The sequence below is a fragment of the Triticum aestivum genome, chromosome 2A (genome assembly GCF_018294505.1).
Source record: "Triticum aestivum cultivar Chinese Spring chromosome 2A, IWGSC CS RefSeq v2.1, whole genome shotgun sequence".
NCBI lineage: Eukaryota > Viridiplantae > Streptophyta > Magnoliopsida > Poales > Poaceae > Triticum > Triticum aestivum.
The window spans coordinates 345,961,816-345,978,304 of NC_057797.1; positions in this window are offsets into that span (position 1 = coordinate 345,961,816).

The following is a 16,489-nucleotide window of genomic DNA, read 5'->3' on the forward strand; positions in this document are numbered from 1 at the left end:
TGTTTCATCTTGCTTGCAAAGCTGAACAGGAAATAAAACGACGTGTTGGCCACGAGGAGAACAAGCGCACGATGCACATTCCAAGAGTTGATATGATTGTTCCTTCAACTACTAGGCATACTATGACAACCACATCCGTTGTTGTCAGGACTACATCACCTCCACCATGTGACACATCGCCCCCGAGAGTGGCTACATCATTTGAGTTGATCATAAGAGGTAATGACAAAGGTACTGATCTTCCATCTCTACATGAGAATGATGAATGCCTTGTCAATTTGAATGCACCATCTGATGAGCTACCCACTACTTTGATCACACCACCTATTTTAGAGGACTACGTTGATAATTTGACTTTGCCATGTGATCAAACAACTGAAATACCAACAATTTTGAGTGCACCCGTTGAATTAACTATTGATGCAAAAGAACCAATGTTTAATCATTTTGATATGACCTCTAATCTTGGTGATGATTTTGTGTTGAATGACTTATTGCATGTTTGCTTATTTAAGCATGTTGTAGCATGTAAATTTGATGCAAGTAAGGTTTATTCACCAATGTTGGGATGGTTTAATGATGAATATTGTCAATCTTTTGAAATGAATAAGAGCTTCACTTATATGTGCAAACTGAGTTGCAATATTTTCATGCCTTCTACTTCTTGTGCTAATTTTTTGGCTTTAGATTTTATGAACTATGCAAGTTACTCATCTATTCATGTGTCATATATGCAAAAATCAAGGGAAGTAAAAATGGATGACATATACATATACAACATGTACACCTTGTCTCTTTTGTTAGCCACATTTCAGATTAAGCAACGCCGAGGACGGCTTTATTTTCAAGAAGGGGAGGATGATGAGGACATGACTACCTTGGATATGACCAAAAATATTGCATATATGCATATTTGTCAGGTGATTTCTAGTGCAAACTATTCAATAATCTATTTATGTTATCCAGAACAAAAATACTTCACACACTTTTGTGTTTTGTCTAATTGCAGGTGTATGGGACATTTGTACAATCCACATATGAAGATAAGGAAGAAAGAGATGTTTATTTGCTGTCCAAAAAGTTCTCTCACGTCACTTTTGGCCCAAGAGAAGATAGAGTCCAAGTGATAGAGGCAAAGGTGTCCCGTCTTTCGATGAGATGGTGGATTTCGCTTTGGTGGAAGTCGACTTTGACGATCCGACTACGAACGTGCGAGGACGTCGCGCCTTAGCAATCGCTAAACCAACTCCGAGAGGTTATTGACCACGCCGGAGCACGATCAACCTGACCACGAGGGTCTGTTTCCTGCGAGCAAACGAAGAACAAGCAAGAAACTGAGATTGCAATCTGGATATTGCGAATATAAGATGAAAGCTTTATTGATCAAGGTGGGGTTCTGTGACGCCTTTGTCTGGTCGTTGAACACAAACGAAGTACGCGAAGTTGCAGCTATGGCGAACTTTTAATCTAAACAAAACCCCAAAGTCTAAACGACGCCCTAAGGGCTGTATATATGGAGGAAGAGGGGGGAATTTCGTGGCCCTTGGTGGAGGGGTCCGAAATCAACCCTATCTCTTGTTTCCCCACATATACGGACTCTAAAAATAGCCTATACTTATGTATTTCGAAATTACATGGGCCTGGCCCAATAATAAGGTGACGCAGCACCTAAAATAGCCTCGGGACGAAATTTATGAAGTGGCATCTTGTATATTTCGTCCAAGGCTTCATGCACCCATTATGGTGGCTTCAAAGTCCTGAAATCATCACTTGTAACTCCGTTCTTGTTTCCCTTGCGCATGCCATCATCTCCATGCTTGTTCTTGCTCCAATGTTCATCCTTCTCCAAGCTAGGCCCTTCATTTGTAAGCAAAACAAATGTATCCAATTTAGGCAGCATCATATTCTCATGAACATTAGAATCATTACCAAGAAACGAAAGTACCTGGTAATTTAGTTGGCGTGCACGAGCTCTAGTAATTGGTCCAGTATGTATAGCAGCAGGGGCTGTGGGTGTAACAATTGTATTGATGTCCTCATCACATTGTCAATCTTTTGAAATGAATAAGAGCTTCACTTATATGTGCAAACTGAGTTGCAATATTTTCATGCCTTCTACTTCTTGTGCTAATTTTTTGGCTTTAGATTTTATGAGCTATGCAAGTTACTCATCTATTCATGTGTCATATATGCAAAAATCAAGGGAAGTAAAAATGGATGACATATACATATACAACATGTACACCTTGTCTCTTTTGTTAGCCACATTTCAGATTAAGCAACGCCGAGGACGGCTTTATTTTCAAGAAGGGGAGGATGATGAGGACATGACTACCTTGGATATGACCAAAAATATTGCATATATGCATATTTGTCAGGTGATTTCTAGTGCAAACTATTCAATAATCTATTTATGTTATCCAGAACAAAAATACTTCACACACTTTTGTGTTTTGTCTAATTGCAGGTGTATGGGACATTTGTACAATCCACATATGAAGATAAGGAAGAAAGAGATGTTTATTTGCTGTCCAAAAAGTTCTCTCACGTCACTTTTGGCCCAAGAGAAGATAGAGTCCAAGTCTCTCACGTTCTGGATTCAGATTTGGACTGCACAGACATACCTGACTCAAAACGCACACAAGTCTTTCATACGGACTCCGAATTGGGTGATTCTTTTTTTGTTGGAAACTAGATTTCGTGCACTTTCCAACCCAATTGGAATCACCTTCAAATTCGTCCGGAGCGTTGAGTTGTGGACGAAACAATCTGATGCTGCAGCAGAATCCGAGTCAAACTACAAGTCCAAAGGTGTTACATCACCTCCACTTGGGCCCATTGGCCTTGTACGACCTAGATTTAGTTTTAGGCTGCCTTGGGACGTCCTCCCACCTCCTTGGCCGCCACCCCTTGCTCCTATATAAGTAGATCCATCTAGTAGCTTTTCCTGGGGATTTGTTTAGTTAAAAGTTAGCCATTGCAACTTCGTGTACTTCGTTTGTGTCCAACGACCAGACCAAGACCGCTTCCGGATCCCCACCATTATCAATACTTCATATATATTTGCAATATTCAGATTGCTTTATCATATTCTTGCTCGTTCTTCGATTGCTTGCAGGAATAGACCTTCGTGGTCAGGCTGACCGTGCTTCCAGCATCGTCAGTAACCTCGGGAGATTGGTTTAGCGATTGCTAAGGCGCAACGTCGTGCACGTTTGTAGTCGGATCGTCAAAGTCGTCTCCACCAAATCGATAGTTATCATCTCATCGAAAGATCGGGACACCCCCGCCTCTATCAGTGTCTGTCAGGGAGGATGGCACGGGAGGTGCTTTCACCATAAGGTCCACCCTCAACAGCAAATAGAAAAGCACGCTCGTCACTTTCCTGCGGGCGAATGTTGATGTGTTTACATGGCAAGCATCTGACATCCCCAGCGTTCCCAGGGAAGTGATTGAGCACCATCTTGATGTCTGTCCCCATGCGCGGCCCATCAAGCAGAAGGTCAGGAAGCAAGCTTTGGAACGGCAAGAGTTTATCGCAGAGGAGATCAGGAAGTTGGAAGCAGCAGGCTTGGTGAGAGGAGTGCTCCATCCGACGTGGTTGGCCAATCCGGTGGTGGTGCGAAAGACGAATGGGAAGTGGAGGCTGTGTATTGATTACACAGATATCAATAAGTCTTGCCCTAAGGACCCCTTCTCGTTTCCACGCATTGACCAGATTATTGACTCCATGACCGGGTGCGATCTGTTATCATTCCTCGACGCCTACTTGGGCTACCACCGAATCTTCATGGCCAAGGAAGACGAAGAGAAGACAGCATTCATCACCCCATGTGGTACATATTGCTTTTTACGGATGCCTTTCAGGTTGAAGAATGCTGGCTTAACGTTTGCAAGAGCAGTCCAAATTGGTTTTGATCCCCAGCTACATAGAAATATGGAAGCTTATATGGATGACATAGTGGTCAAACGGACAAGGCAACTCTTGTGCAAGACTTAGAAGAGACGTTTGCCAACCTGCGCAAGATCAACCTCAAGTTGAACCCTGAGAAGTGTATCTTTGTCGTTCCGTCCGGCAAACTTCTTAGGTTCTTCGTGTCACATCGTGGGATCGAGGCAAATCCAGACAAAATCAAGGCCATTGAGTAGATCGAGGCACCCAAGCAGATCAAGGATGTGTGTCGGCTCACTGGATGTGTTGCCGCCATGAGCAGGTTCATCTCCAAGTCCGCTGAGCGTGCCCTTCCCTTTTTCAAGATCTTGAAGAAGGTGGGCCCAATGGAGTGGACCCCAGAGGCCGAGGTGGTGTTGCGGGATCTGAAGAAATCCCTTTCCTCTACACCAATATTGGTTGCGCCTAAACCGCAAGAGTTGTTGTTGCTGCATCTGGCGGCGATGAATCAAGTGGTCAGTGTCGCGCTAGTGGTGCAGAGGGAGGTCGGTAAAGAGGCAGTGGCGACGGCAGAACTGGCAGATGGCAAGCCAGATATTCCCCCGGCAGGGCCCAATGCCGGCAAGGCGAGGCCCCCGGCGGAGTCTGGCGCCATCAGGACAGACGGCATGCAATCAAACGAGGTGGTGCGGAAGAAGAAGATGATGCAGCACCCGGTTTACTTTGTCAGCTCCCTCCTGCAGGGGGCTAGGTCAAGGTACACTTGTGTGCATAAATTGCTCTTCGGCCTTCTTATGGCCTCGAGGAAGCTGCGTCACTACTTCCAAGCACACGAAATCACCGTCGTCACCCGCCTCCCGTTACAACGGATAATGCACAACCCAGATGCAACCGGAAGGATTGTGGAGTGGGCCTTGGAGCTTTCGAGCTTTGGTTTGAAGTTTGAAAGTACTTCTACAATCCAAAGCATAGTCTTGGTAGAGTTCATTGCAGAATGGACCTCAACACCTGATGAGGAAGTCCAGGAGATCACCCTCCCCGGCAAGGAAGCAAGTCGCAACTGGATCATGTACTTTGACGGGGCTTTCTCACTGCAAGGCACCGGTGCTGGTGTGCTGCTCGTCGCACCCACCGGAGAGCACCTCAAGTATGTAATCCAGATGCACTTTCCTAGGGAGATGTCCACCAACAACACTGCTGAGTACGAGGGGTTGCTTGCCGGCCTCAGGATCGCGGCAGACCTCGGGGTCAAGAAGCTCATCGTCAGGGGCGATTCACAGCTTGTCGTCAGACAAGTCAACAAAGATTATCAGAGACCGTTGATGGAGGCCTATGTAGATGAGGTGAGGAAGTTGGAGGAGCACTTTGACGGTATAAAAGCGAAGCACGTTCCCCGGGCGGAGAACGACATCGCTGATTACCTATCAAAGTGCGCTGCATTCAAGCTGCCTGTGGAACCAGGTACCTTTTTGCTTCGGTTAACTCAACCATCCGTCGAACCATCAACGGAGCAGAACAAACGGAGGAAATCAGGCCCCGGCAAGTACTTTCCCGCTGAGCCCCCAGGGGCCGCCTATAAGGGTGTTGCCGCGGATTCTGAGCCTGCCGAGGAGCGACTGATTCCGGCGAGCCATCAAGCCCTGGCCGTAGAGATAGCCGCTCCCATGGCAAAAGAAATGCCTTTGGTCCTTGCCATCGAGCCCCAGGCTCCGGCATGGGCACAGCATACCGTCCGATCCTCCAAACAGGGGAGCTTCCTGAGGAGCAGAAAGAAGCAGAGAAAGTATCCCGTCGGTCTGCCATGTATCTGTTCGTCGATGACGTCCTGTACAGAAAGAGATCGAGCGGTGTGAAATTGAAGTGCATTCCCCGGGAGGACGGACTGGAGCTATTGGCAGAGATACACAGAGGCATATGTGGCTCCCACATAGGGTCGAGGGCCCTTGTCGGCAAGGCATTCCGGCAGGGTCTTTTCTGGCCCACTGCCCTCCAGGATGCAATGGCACTAGTAACCAAGTGTGAAGCGAGTCAGTTCCATTCAAAGAAGCTTCATCAACCAGCTCAAGCCCTTCAAACAATTCCTCTTTCCTAGCCATTCTCGGTCTGGGGGCTCGACATCCTGGGGCCCTTCCCCCGCGCTGTCGAGGGCTTTGAGTACTTGTACGTTGCGATCGACAAGTTCACAAAGTGGCCAGAGGTGGAAGCAGTGAGGAAGGTGACAGCACAGTCAACCGTCAAGTTCCTCAAGGGGCTAGTGTGTCGTTTTGGTGTGCCAAACAGAGTTATCACCGACAATGGCATGCAGTTCACAAGCCACACCTTCATGCAGTACATCCAAGACCTCGGCAGCAGGGTCTGTTTCACTTCTCTGGCACACCCACGGAGCAACAGCCAGGCGGAGAGGGCAAATGTTGAAGTGTTGCGAGGCCTGAGGACAAAGACTTTTGACAAGCTGCACAAGAGCGGAAGGTGCTGGATTGATGAGTTGCCGGCGGTTCTTTGGTCGATCAAAATGACGCCAAATCGAGCCACCGGCCAGACACCCTTTGCCCTGGTATATGGGGCAGAAGCAGTTCTCCCCATGAAACTCATATACGGGTCACCTCGAGTGCTCGCTTACGACGAGCTTGAGCAAGAGCAATTGCGGCAAGATGATGCAACACTCCTTGAGGAAGATCGTCTTCGGGCGGCTGTGAGAGCAGCACGCTACCAGCAAGCCTTGCGCCGCTACCATAGTTGCAAGGTTCATGCCCGAAGCTTTGAGGAAGGCGACCTTGTTCTTCGGCGCGTTCAGTCGGCCAAGAATTCCAACAAGTTGACGCCAAAGTGGGAAGGCCCTTATCGGGTAATACGAGTCACCAGGCCCGGCACAGTCCTCCTGGAGACCGAAGATGTTGTTCCGGTGAGTAACTCCTGGAACATTGAACATCTTCGCAAGTTTTACACATAAGGCATGGTTGCCAGGCCCCTCGGCGAACCACCTTTTGTACAATCCTTGCCGGCAAGGCATGTAACCCTCTGTACAAAGCCAGGCACAGACCCTGAGCATAAATAAATGAAGTGTTGGCGCCCTAAGTTTTAGCATGCATGCTAGGTTAAGTCTCTCCCTCGGTTAGGGTTGATAGTGCATAGCGATGACTAACCCCTAGCCTGGAGGTCGAGTATGCGTCTTTCTGTCTTCTTTGGTTCGCAGGGCATGTGGACACTTCTGCTGAGCCGCTTGGGAGAAAGAAAACGAATCGGCGCTCCGGCCCCGGCAGACCAAGACTGCCGGGGGGTGAAGACACAAAGATCTAACCACGGCAAGCCAAAGGTGCCGGGGGCTGCGGCAGATAAGTCCTTCATCCCATGTTGTGCATTTCCGTATGGAACTGGGACAAATGAAACCTCGTTTTGCTCCAAGACCATCGTGCTCCTCCTTCCTCTTGTACCCAAGTCCCTGGGACAGAACCGGGTAATAGACGCGGTGGCGAGGAAATAAACGAGGGGCCTAACTCTACTTTGCCCCTGCCTCCACCAAAAGCGTGAGAATGGTCGACTGAAGTCAGGGGATGGCAAGGCCTGTTGCCGGGCGACAATGTTTATCTTAAAATTAACAAGGATTCGTTCCTTGGCGTGGGCCTCACTCACGCGCAGAGAACCCGGCAAGCACCCTTTTTCATTAAAAACATCCCATACAGGTACAGTTCATACGGAATTAAAAACATGAGAAAGGGGATTACAAATTTTAAATCTAACAAGTGCCCGCAGGCTTACAAAATAAAAAGAGATAAGATGCCCGTAATCCCTTTCTTGTCCCTCTCCTCAGAAGGTGGAACAAGATGGCAGGAGGGCAAAAAGAGCGCCTAGGCGAGGTGCGAGGAGCACAAGGCACCAAGAGAACGTCCCGGTGCCGGGAGGGAAGCTGGAAGATGAGGCAGCGGGCCGGCAATACGCGACGAAGGCGTCGGTGCCCGCGTACTCCGACTTTAAGGCCGCCACGCGCCTTCTCCGACCCTCCTACGCCAGCCACCCAAGGAGACGATGGGGAGCGCCCCGATGGAGAGCTTGACGAGGAAGGCCCTCGGCAGACCGCATGACGTAGGGCGGGGCGACGCGGTCAGTCGGAGACGAGGTCGACGTGACCTCGCTCGGCGCTCTCGTCGTCGCTGTTGCTACCCTCCTCATTGCTCCCGCTTGAAGAGGAATCTTCATCGTCGGAGGAGCTCTCCACGCAGTACTTCAGGCGGATTCCAAGATCTTCAAAGACCTTGACAGAGAAGAGGCCACCCTCCATTAACTTGAAGTAGAGGACAAGCCCCGCCGTTAGGTTGTGGATGCGAGTGAACGTCTTCCATTAGCGGCGGAGGTAAATGACGTGAGGAGCGGGGAAGTCAACATCGACCCGCGTGCCACCGTTCCCGCAGCCCCTCATATGCAACCTGAGGGTCTGGGGTGGATTGAGCTCCATCTCCCGAGCGAATGGGGTAGGGAGACGGAGGCGGCGACGCGGTGGCCGGCGCAGCCTGATGAAGAACTCGAGGGGGCTGGTCCCCGATGTGACTCTCCATCGGGAGAGGCATCACTAGCGGAGGCGAGGCCAATGTGCCGCCCCGTCCCCCTCTCCCCCGAGCGCCACGGCGACCTCGGCCTCAGCCCCTCCCCTTCCTCTCGTGGCCGGCTCTGCCGCCACAAGCTCTTGGGGAGGAGGGACGCGCTGTCGAGCAGCGACCCTCGCCGCCACCGTTGAAGGGCCAGCACCCCCTCTCGCCATGGCGGGTGGAAGAAAGGAGCAGAGGTGGAAGAGGATGGATGCTGGGAGAATGAGGGATGACATCCCCCTCCCCTTCCTTATAAAGAGGCGAGGTCGAGGCTCGGCCGCCCCACTCAACCAATCCAGCTACCAGGGGCGCAGGGAATCAGGACCGACCCGCTGCCCCAATCAGCGACGGCCCGGTTTCCCGCCTCCGCCGCCTGCCACCTGCATGGGGGACGCGTGGCGAGCAAGCAGAATTGAGGGGACGGGTGAGGCGACCGTTCCCCACCCCGTGATCGTGGGGGACTGACGCCTTGAAGACCACGGCCCGAGTCCGCCCGAGTTGAGCCGCACCTCTGCGCCTCCCTCTTTTTATGGGGAAGGCACGAGGCGCCTCTTTACCATGATGTGACGCATGCGTGCGGAATCCGCCCCACGCATGACCCCCACGTCACGCACGACCCTCCATGTTGCACGTTCAACGCATGTCATGGGGAAGCGCAGTGGACGAGAAGTTACTGCGGTAAAATCCGCCCCACCTGCCCGTGCACCGTTCTGGGCCTAGTCCAACAACGCGGCGCGCTTATGTGTGGCCCAGGCCCGGGGGCTCCTGTCGGTGTACAAAAGTAGGGGCTCTTCTTTTGACCCCTTTACTTGTGCACGGGCAGTCAGAGCCGCGTGCCACGGCCCCATTTAGTAGGGCAGAGGAGGGAAGCCGGAGAGAAGCCAAAACATGTGGTAACCAAGGCAATGCCAAGACCAGAAGCGCAGGAGAGCAAGAGGGTGAGGTGGACTCCCTCGGCAAGATCCTTGCCGAGGCAGCCCTGGCAAGAGCCTTGCCGGGGCAACTTGCCCGATGCCAGCGGAGTGAGCCACCCTTGAGCCCACAGGCTCCAACCCAACCAACTACATTGGAACCAATGCTTGGGAGGTGCCTCTGTGGTGGCATGCAAATCTTCATCAAGATCATAAACATGTGAGATCAGATGAAGACCAGAAGACGGCGACCCTCGGCAGGATCCTAGCCGAGGAAATCCACAAGACCCCCGGCAAGACCCTTGCCGGGGACAACTACAACACCGCAGCAGCACCTTTGTCGGGCCCCCGGCAAGACCCTTGCTGAGAGCATCAGCATGGCCACTGCCAGGCCCGTGCCAGCCAAGACTACACCATCGTCCCCAAGCATCTGCTAGCTCAACCAGCTGGGCAGGCACCTGCGTGGCGATGGGCGGCCTCTACACCGACTCAGCAAGCACCTGTGTGGCGACATGCAACCCTTCATGAACGCTCCACCACCGCGCCAGCCCAGCATCCAGCCAACGTGGCACCACGATGCCTCATCAGCTCGGATGTGTGTCGAGGCCGGGCAAGGCGGCGACAGCTGGGACGTGCTTCCCTGGCGTCCCCGATAAAGCAAGGAGGGCACGTCAGCAGCGCATTAAATGCGTTTGTCCGACAGTCCCAGAGGATAGGCTTGTCAACTATAGACCTTTCCACCTCCCGTGTGCCACTGTGGCAACCCCTTTTTCCTATAAAAGGAGGCCTGAGGCGACCAGGAGAGGGATTCCGCTCTTTTGGGCAAAGTTGCACCCTGTAGCTAGCTCAAGAACACGAGAACACTCAAATACATCCACCAAAGCAGGACTATGGTATTACGCATCTTTGCAGACCGAACCTGGGTAAACGATCAGTGTGCTTCCTGTCAGACCTGCTCTTCGCACAACCTCGCGCCAGCCAACCATAGAAGGGATCCCAGTGACCCCATAGGTGTCGTTTCCACCGAAAGTGTTGAACCTAAATAAATCATATTTGGTGTTTGCATTGAGCATAATGTGATTTGATCATGTTTATTGCAATATGGTTATTCATTTAAGTCAGAGAATAATTGTTGTTCTGTTTACATGAATAAAACCTTCTATGGTCATACACCCAATGTGAATGGTTTATTGAATCTCAATCGTAGTGATACACATATTCATAATATTCATGCCAAAAGATGCGAAGTTGGTAATGATAGTGCAACATAGTTGTGGCACTGACGTTTAGGTCATATTGGTGTAAAGCGCATGAAGAAACTCCATGCAGATGGGATTTTGGAATCACTTGATTATGAATCACTTGATGCTTGCAAACCATGCCTCATGGGAAAGATGACTAAAACTCTGTCCTCCGGAACAATGGAGCGAGCTACTGACTTATTGGAAATAATACATATCGATGTATGTGATCCGATGAGTGTTGAGGCTCACGGTGGGTATCGTTATTTTATGACATTCACAGATGATTTGAGCAGATATGGGTATATCTACTTAATGAAACACAAGTCTGAAACATTTGAAAAGCTCAAAGAATTTCAGAGTGAAGTGGAGAATCATCGTAACAAGAAAATAAAGTTTCTACGATCTGATCGTGGAGGCGAATATTTGAGTTACGAGTTTGGCCTTCATTTAAAACAATGTGGAATAGTTTCACAACTCACGCCACCTGGAACACCACGGCGTAATGGTATGTCCGAACGTGGTAACCGTACTTTATTAGATATGGTGTGATCTATGATGTCTCTTACTGATTTACCACTATCATTTTGGGGTTATGCATTAGAGACAGCTGCCTTCACTTTAAATAGGGCACCATCTAAATCTGTTGGGACGACATTGTATGAACTATGGTTTGGCAAGAAACCTAAGCTGTCATTTCTTAAAGTTTGGGGTTGCGATGCTTATGTGAAAAAGCTTCAGCCTGATAAGCTCAAACCCAAATCGGAAAAGTGCGTCTTCATAGGATACCCAAAAGAAACTATTGGGTACACCTTCTATCACAGATCCGAAGGCAAGATCTTTGTTGCTAAGATTGGATCCTTTATAGAGAAGGAGTTTCTCTCGAAAGAAGTGAGTGGGAGGAAAGTAGAACTTAATGTGGTAATTGTACCTTCTCTCAAATTGGAAAGAAGTGAGTGGGAGGAAAGTAGAACTTGATGGCCAATATCATTTTGCTCCTTTTGATCTCCATCTTCGGGGCGCCATGATCATCATCGTCACCGGCATGACACCATGACCTCCATCATCATGATCTCCATCATCGTGTCTTCATGAAGTTGTCTCGCCAACTATTACTTCTACTACTATGGCTAGCGGTTAGCGATAAAGTAAAGTAATTACATGACGTTTATGTTGACACGCAGGTCATAAATCAATTAAGACAACTCCTATGGCTCCTGCCGGTTGTCATACTCATCGACATGCAAGTCATGATTCCTATTACAAGAACATGATCAAGCTCATACATCACATATATCATTCATCACATCCTTTTGGCCATATCACATCACACGGGATATGCTGCAAGAATAAGTTAGACGTCATCTAATTGTTGTTGCAAGTTTTTTACGTGGCTGTTATAGGTTTCTAGCAAGAACGTTTCTTACCTACGCCAAAACCACAACGTGATATGCCAATTTATATTTACCCTTCATAAGGACCCTTTTCATCGAATCCGATCCGACTAAAGTGGGAGAGACAGACACCCGCTAGCCACCTTATGCAACTAGTGCATGTCAGTCGATGGAACCAGTCTCACGTAAGCGTACGTGTAAGGTCGGTCCGGGCCGCTTCATCCCACGATGCCGCCGAATCAAGATAAGACTAGTAACGGCAAGTAAATTGACAAAATCGACGCCCACAACAACTTGTGTTCTACTCGTGCATAGAAACTACGCATAGACCTGGCTCATGATACCACTGTTGGGGATCATTGCAGAAATTAAAAAAAATCTACGCATCACCAAGATCAATCTATGGAGAGACTAGCAATGAGAGAGGGGGGAGTGTATCTTCAAACCCTTGAAGATCGTGAAACGGAAGCGTTGCAAGAACGCGGTCGGTGGAGTCGTACACGAAGCGATTCAGATCACGGCCGAATCTGATCTAAGCACCGAACAACAGTGCCTCCGCGTTCAACACACGTGCAGCCCGGTGACATCTCCCGTGCCTTGATCCAGCAAGGAGAGGGGGAGAGGTTGGGGAAGACTCCGTCCAGCAGCAGCACGACGGCGTGGTGGTGGTGGAGGAGCGTGGCACTCCAGCAGGGCTTCGCCAAGCACTGCGAGAGACGAAGAGGGAGAGGGGTAGGGCTGCGCCAAGAGAGAGGGAGACTCGTGTCTCTGGCAGCCCCAAAAACCCCACTATATATAGGGGGTAGGGGCTGCGCCCCCATCTAGGGTTCCCCCCCCCCCTAGGGGTGGCGGCCAGAGGGGGAGAGAGGGGGGTGCACCCTAGGTGGGCCTTAGGCCCATCTGAGCCTAGGGTTTCCCCCTTCCCCCCTTCCCTGTGCCTTGGGCCTCTTGTGGAAGGTGCACCAGCCCACCTAGGGGCTGGTCCCTTCCCACACTTGGCCCACGCAGGCCTCCAGGGCTGGTGGCCCCTCCCGGTGGACCCCCGAAACCTTCTGGTGGTCCCGGTACGTTACCGATAACGCCCAGAACACTTCCGGTGTCCAAAACGGGACTTCCCATATATAAATCTTTACCTCCGGACCATTCTGGAACTCCTCGTGACGTCCGGGATCTCATCCGGGACTTCGAACAACATTCAGTAACCATGTACATCTATTCCCTATAACCCTAGTGTCATCGAACCTTAAGTGTGTAGACCCTATGGGTTCGGGAACCATGCGGACATGACCGAGACATCTCTCCGGCCAATAACCAACAGCGGGATCTGGATACCCATGTTGGCTCCCACATGCTCCACGATGATCTCATCGGATGAACCATGATGTCAAGGATTCAATCAATCACGTATACAATTCCCTTTGTCTTCCGGTATAGCACTTGCCCGAGATTCGATCGTCGGTATACCGATACCTTGTTCAATCTTGTTACGGTAAGTCTCTTTACTCGTTCCGTAACACATCATCCCGTGACCAACCCCTTAGTCACATTGAGCTCATTACGATGATGTCTTACCAAGTGGGCCCAAAGATACCTCTCCGTCATACGGAGTGACAAATCCTAGTCTCGATTCGTGCCAACCCAGCAGATACTTTCAGGGATACCCGTAGTGTACCTTTATAGCCACCCAGTTACATTGTGACGTTTGGCACACCCAAAGTACTCCTACGGTATCCGGGAGTTGCATAATCTCATGGTCTAAGGAAAGGATACTCGACATTGGAAAAGCTTTAGCATGCGAACTACACGATCTTGTGCTAGGCTTAGGATTGAGTCTTGTCCATCACATCATTCTCCTAATGATGTGATCCCGTTATCAACGACATCCAATGTCCATGGTCAGGAAACCGTAACCATCTATTGATCAACGAGCTAGTCAACTAGAGGCTCACTAGGGACATGTTGTGTTCTATGTATTCACACATGTATTGCGATTTCCGGATAACACAATTATAGATGAACAATAGACAATTATCATGAACAAGGAAATATAATAATAACCATTTTATTATTGCCTCTAGGGCATATTTCCAACAAAGACCTTCTCACCCGTAGCGATGCTTAAGTTTGTTCGAATCATGTTAGCAATTGCCACATTATATGATTATGAAATCTGGCGAATGGACATCAAAACTACATTCCTTAATGGATTTCTTAAAGAAGAGTTGTATATGATTCAACCAGAAGGTTTTGTCAATCCTAAAGGTGCTAACAAATTGTGCAAGCTCCAACGATCCATTTATGGACTGGTGCAAGCATCTCGGAGTTGGAATATACGCTTTGATGAGGTGATCAAAGCATATGGTTTTATACAGACTTTTGGAGAAGCATGTATTTACAAGAAAGTGAGTGGGAGCTCTGTAGCATTTCTAATACTATATGTGGATGACATATTGTTGATTGGAAATGATATAGAATTTCTGGATATCATAAAAGGATACTTGAATAAAAGTTTTTCAATGAAAGACCTCGATGAAGTTGCTTATATATTAGGCATCAATATCTATAGAGATAGATCAAGACGCCTGATAGGACTTTTGCAAAGCACATACCTTGATAAAGCTTTGAAGCAGTTGAAAATGGATCAGTCAAAGAAAGGGTTCTTGCCTGTGTTACAAGGTGTGAAGTTGAGTAAGACTCAAAACCCGACCACGGAAGAATATAGAGAGAGAATGAAAGTCATTCCCATGCCTCAGTCATAGGTTCTATAAAGTATGCCATGTTGTGTACCAGACCTGTTGTGTGCCTTGCCATTTTGGCAAGGGGGTACAATAGTGATCTAGGAGTAGATCACTGGATAGCGGTCAAAATTATCCTTAGGTACCTAAAGAGGACTAAGGAAATATTTCTCGGTTATGGAGGTGATAAAGAGTTCATCATAAAGAGTTACGTTGATGCAAACTTTGACACCGATCTGGATGACCCTGAGTCTTGATCTGGATACATATTGAAAGTGGGATCAATTAGCTAGATTAGCTCCATGCAGAGCATTGTAGACATAGAAATTTGCAAAGTACATACAGATCTGAATGTGGCAGACCCGTTAACTAAACTTTTCTCACAAGCAAAACATGATCACACCTTAGTACTCTTTGGGTATTAATCACATAGCAATGTGAACTAGATTATTGACTCTAGTAAACCCTTTGGGTGTTGGTCACATGGCGGTGTGAACTATGGGTGTTAATCACATAAGATGTGAACTATTGGTGTTAAAACACGTGGCGATGTGAACTAGATTATTGACTCTAGTGTAAGTGGGAGACTGAAGGAAATATGCCCTAGAGGCAATAATAAAGTTGTTATTTAAATATTTCCTTATATCATGATAAAATGTTTATTATTCATGCTAGAATTGTATTAACGGGAAACTTGATACATGTGTGGATACATAGACAAAACACCATATCCCTAGTAAGCCTCTACTAGACTAGCTCGTTAATCAAAGATGGTTAAGTTTCCTAACCATGGACATGTGTTGTAATTTGATGAACGAGATCACATCATTAGGAGAATGATGTGGTGGACAAGACCCATCCGTTAGCTTAGCATAATGATCGTTAAGTTTTATTGCTATTGCTTTCTTCATGTCATATACATATTCCTTTGACTATGAGATTATGCAACTCCCGAATACCGGAGGAATACCTTGTGTGCTATCAAACGTCACAACATAACTGGGTGATTATAAATATGCTCTACAGGTATCTCCGAAGGTGTTTGTTGGGTTGGCATAGATAGATATTAGGATTTGTCGCTCCAAGTATCGGAGAGGTATCTCTGGGCCCTCTCGGTAATACACATCATGATAAGACTTGCAAGCAATGTGACTAATGAGTTAGTTACGGGATGATGTATTACGGAACGAGTAAAGAGACTTGCCGGTAACGAGATTGAACTAGGTATGAAGATACCGACGATCGAATCTCGGGCAAGTAACATACCGATGACAAAGGGAATAACGTATGTTGTCATTATGATACGACCGATAAAGATCTTCATAGAATATGTGGGAACCAATATGAGCATCCAAGTTCCGCTTTTGGTTATTGACCGGAGTGGTGTCTCGGTCATGTCTACATAGTTCTCGAACCCGTAGGGTCCACACGCTTAACATTCAATGACGATTTTGTATTATATGAGTTATGTGATTTGGGTGACCGAATGTTGTTCGGAGTCCCGGATGAGATCATGGACATGACGAGAAGTCTCGAAATGGTCGAGAGGTAAAGATTCATATATAGAACGGTGATATTCGGACACCGGAAGTGTTCCGGGGGTACCGGGTACATATCGGGTCACCGGAAGGGGTTGCAGGCACCCCCCCCCCAGCAGATTTGGGCCTATTGGGCCAAGAGGGGAAACGCAGCAGCCGGCATGGGCTGCTGCGCCCCCCATGTAGGCCGAATAGGAA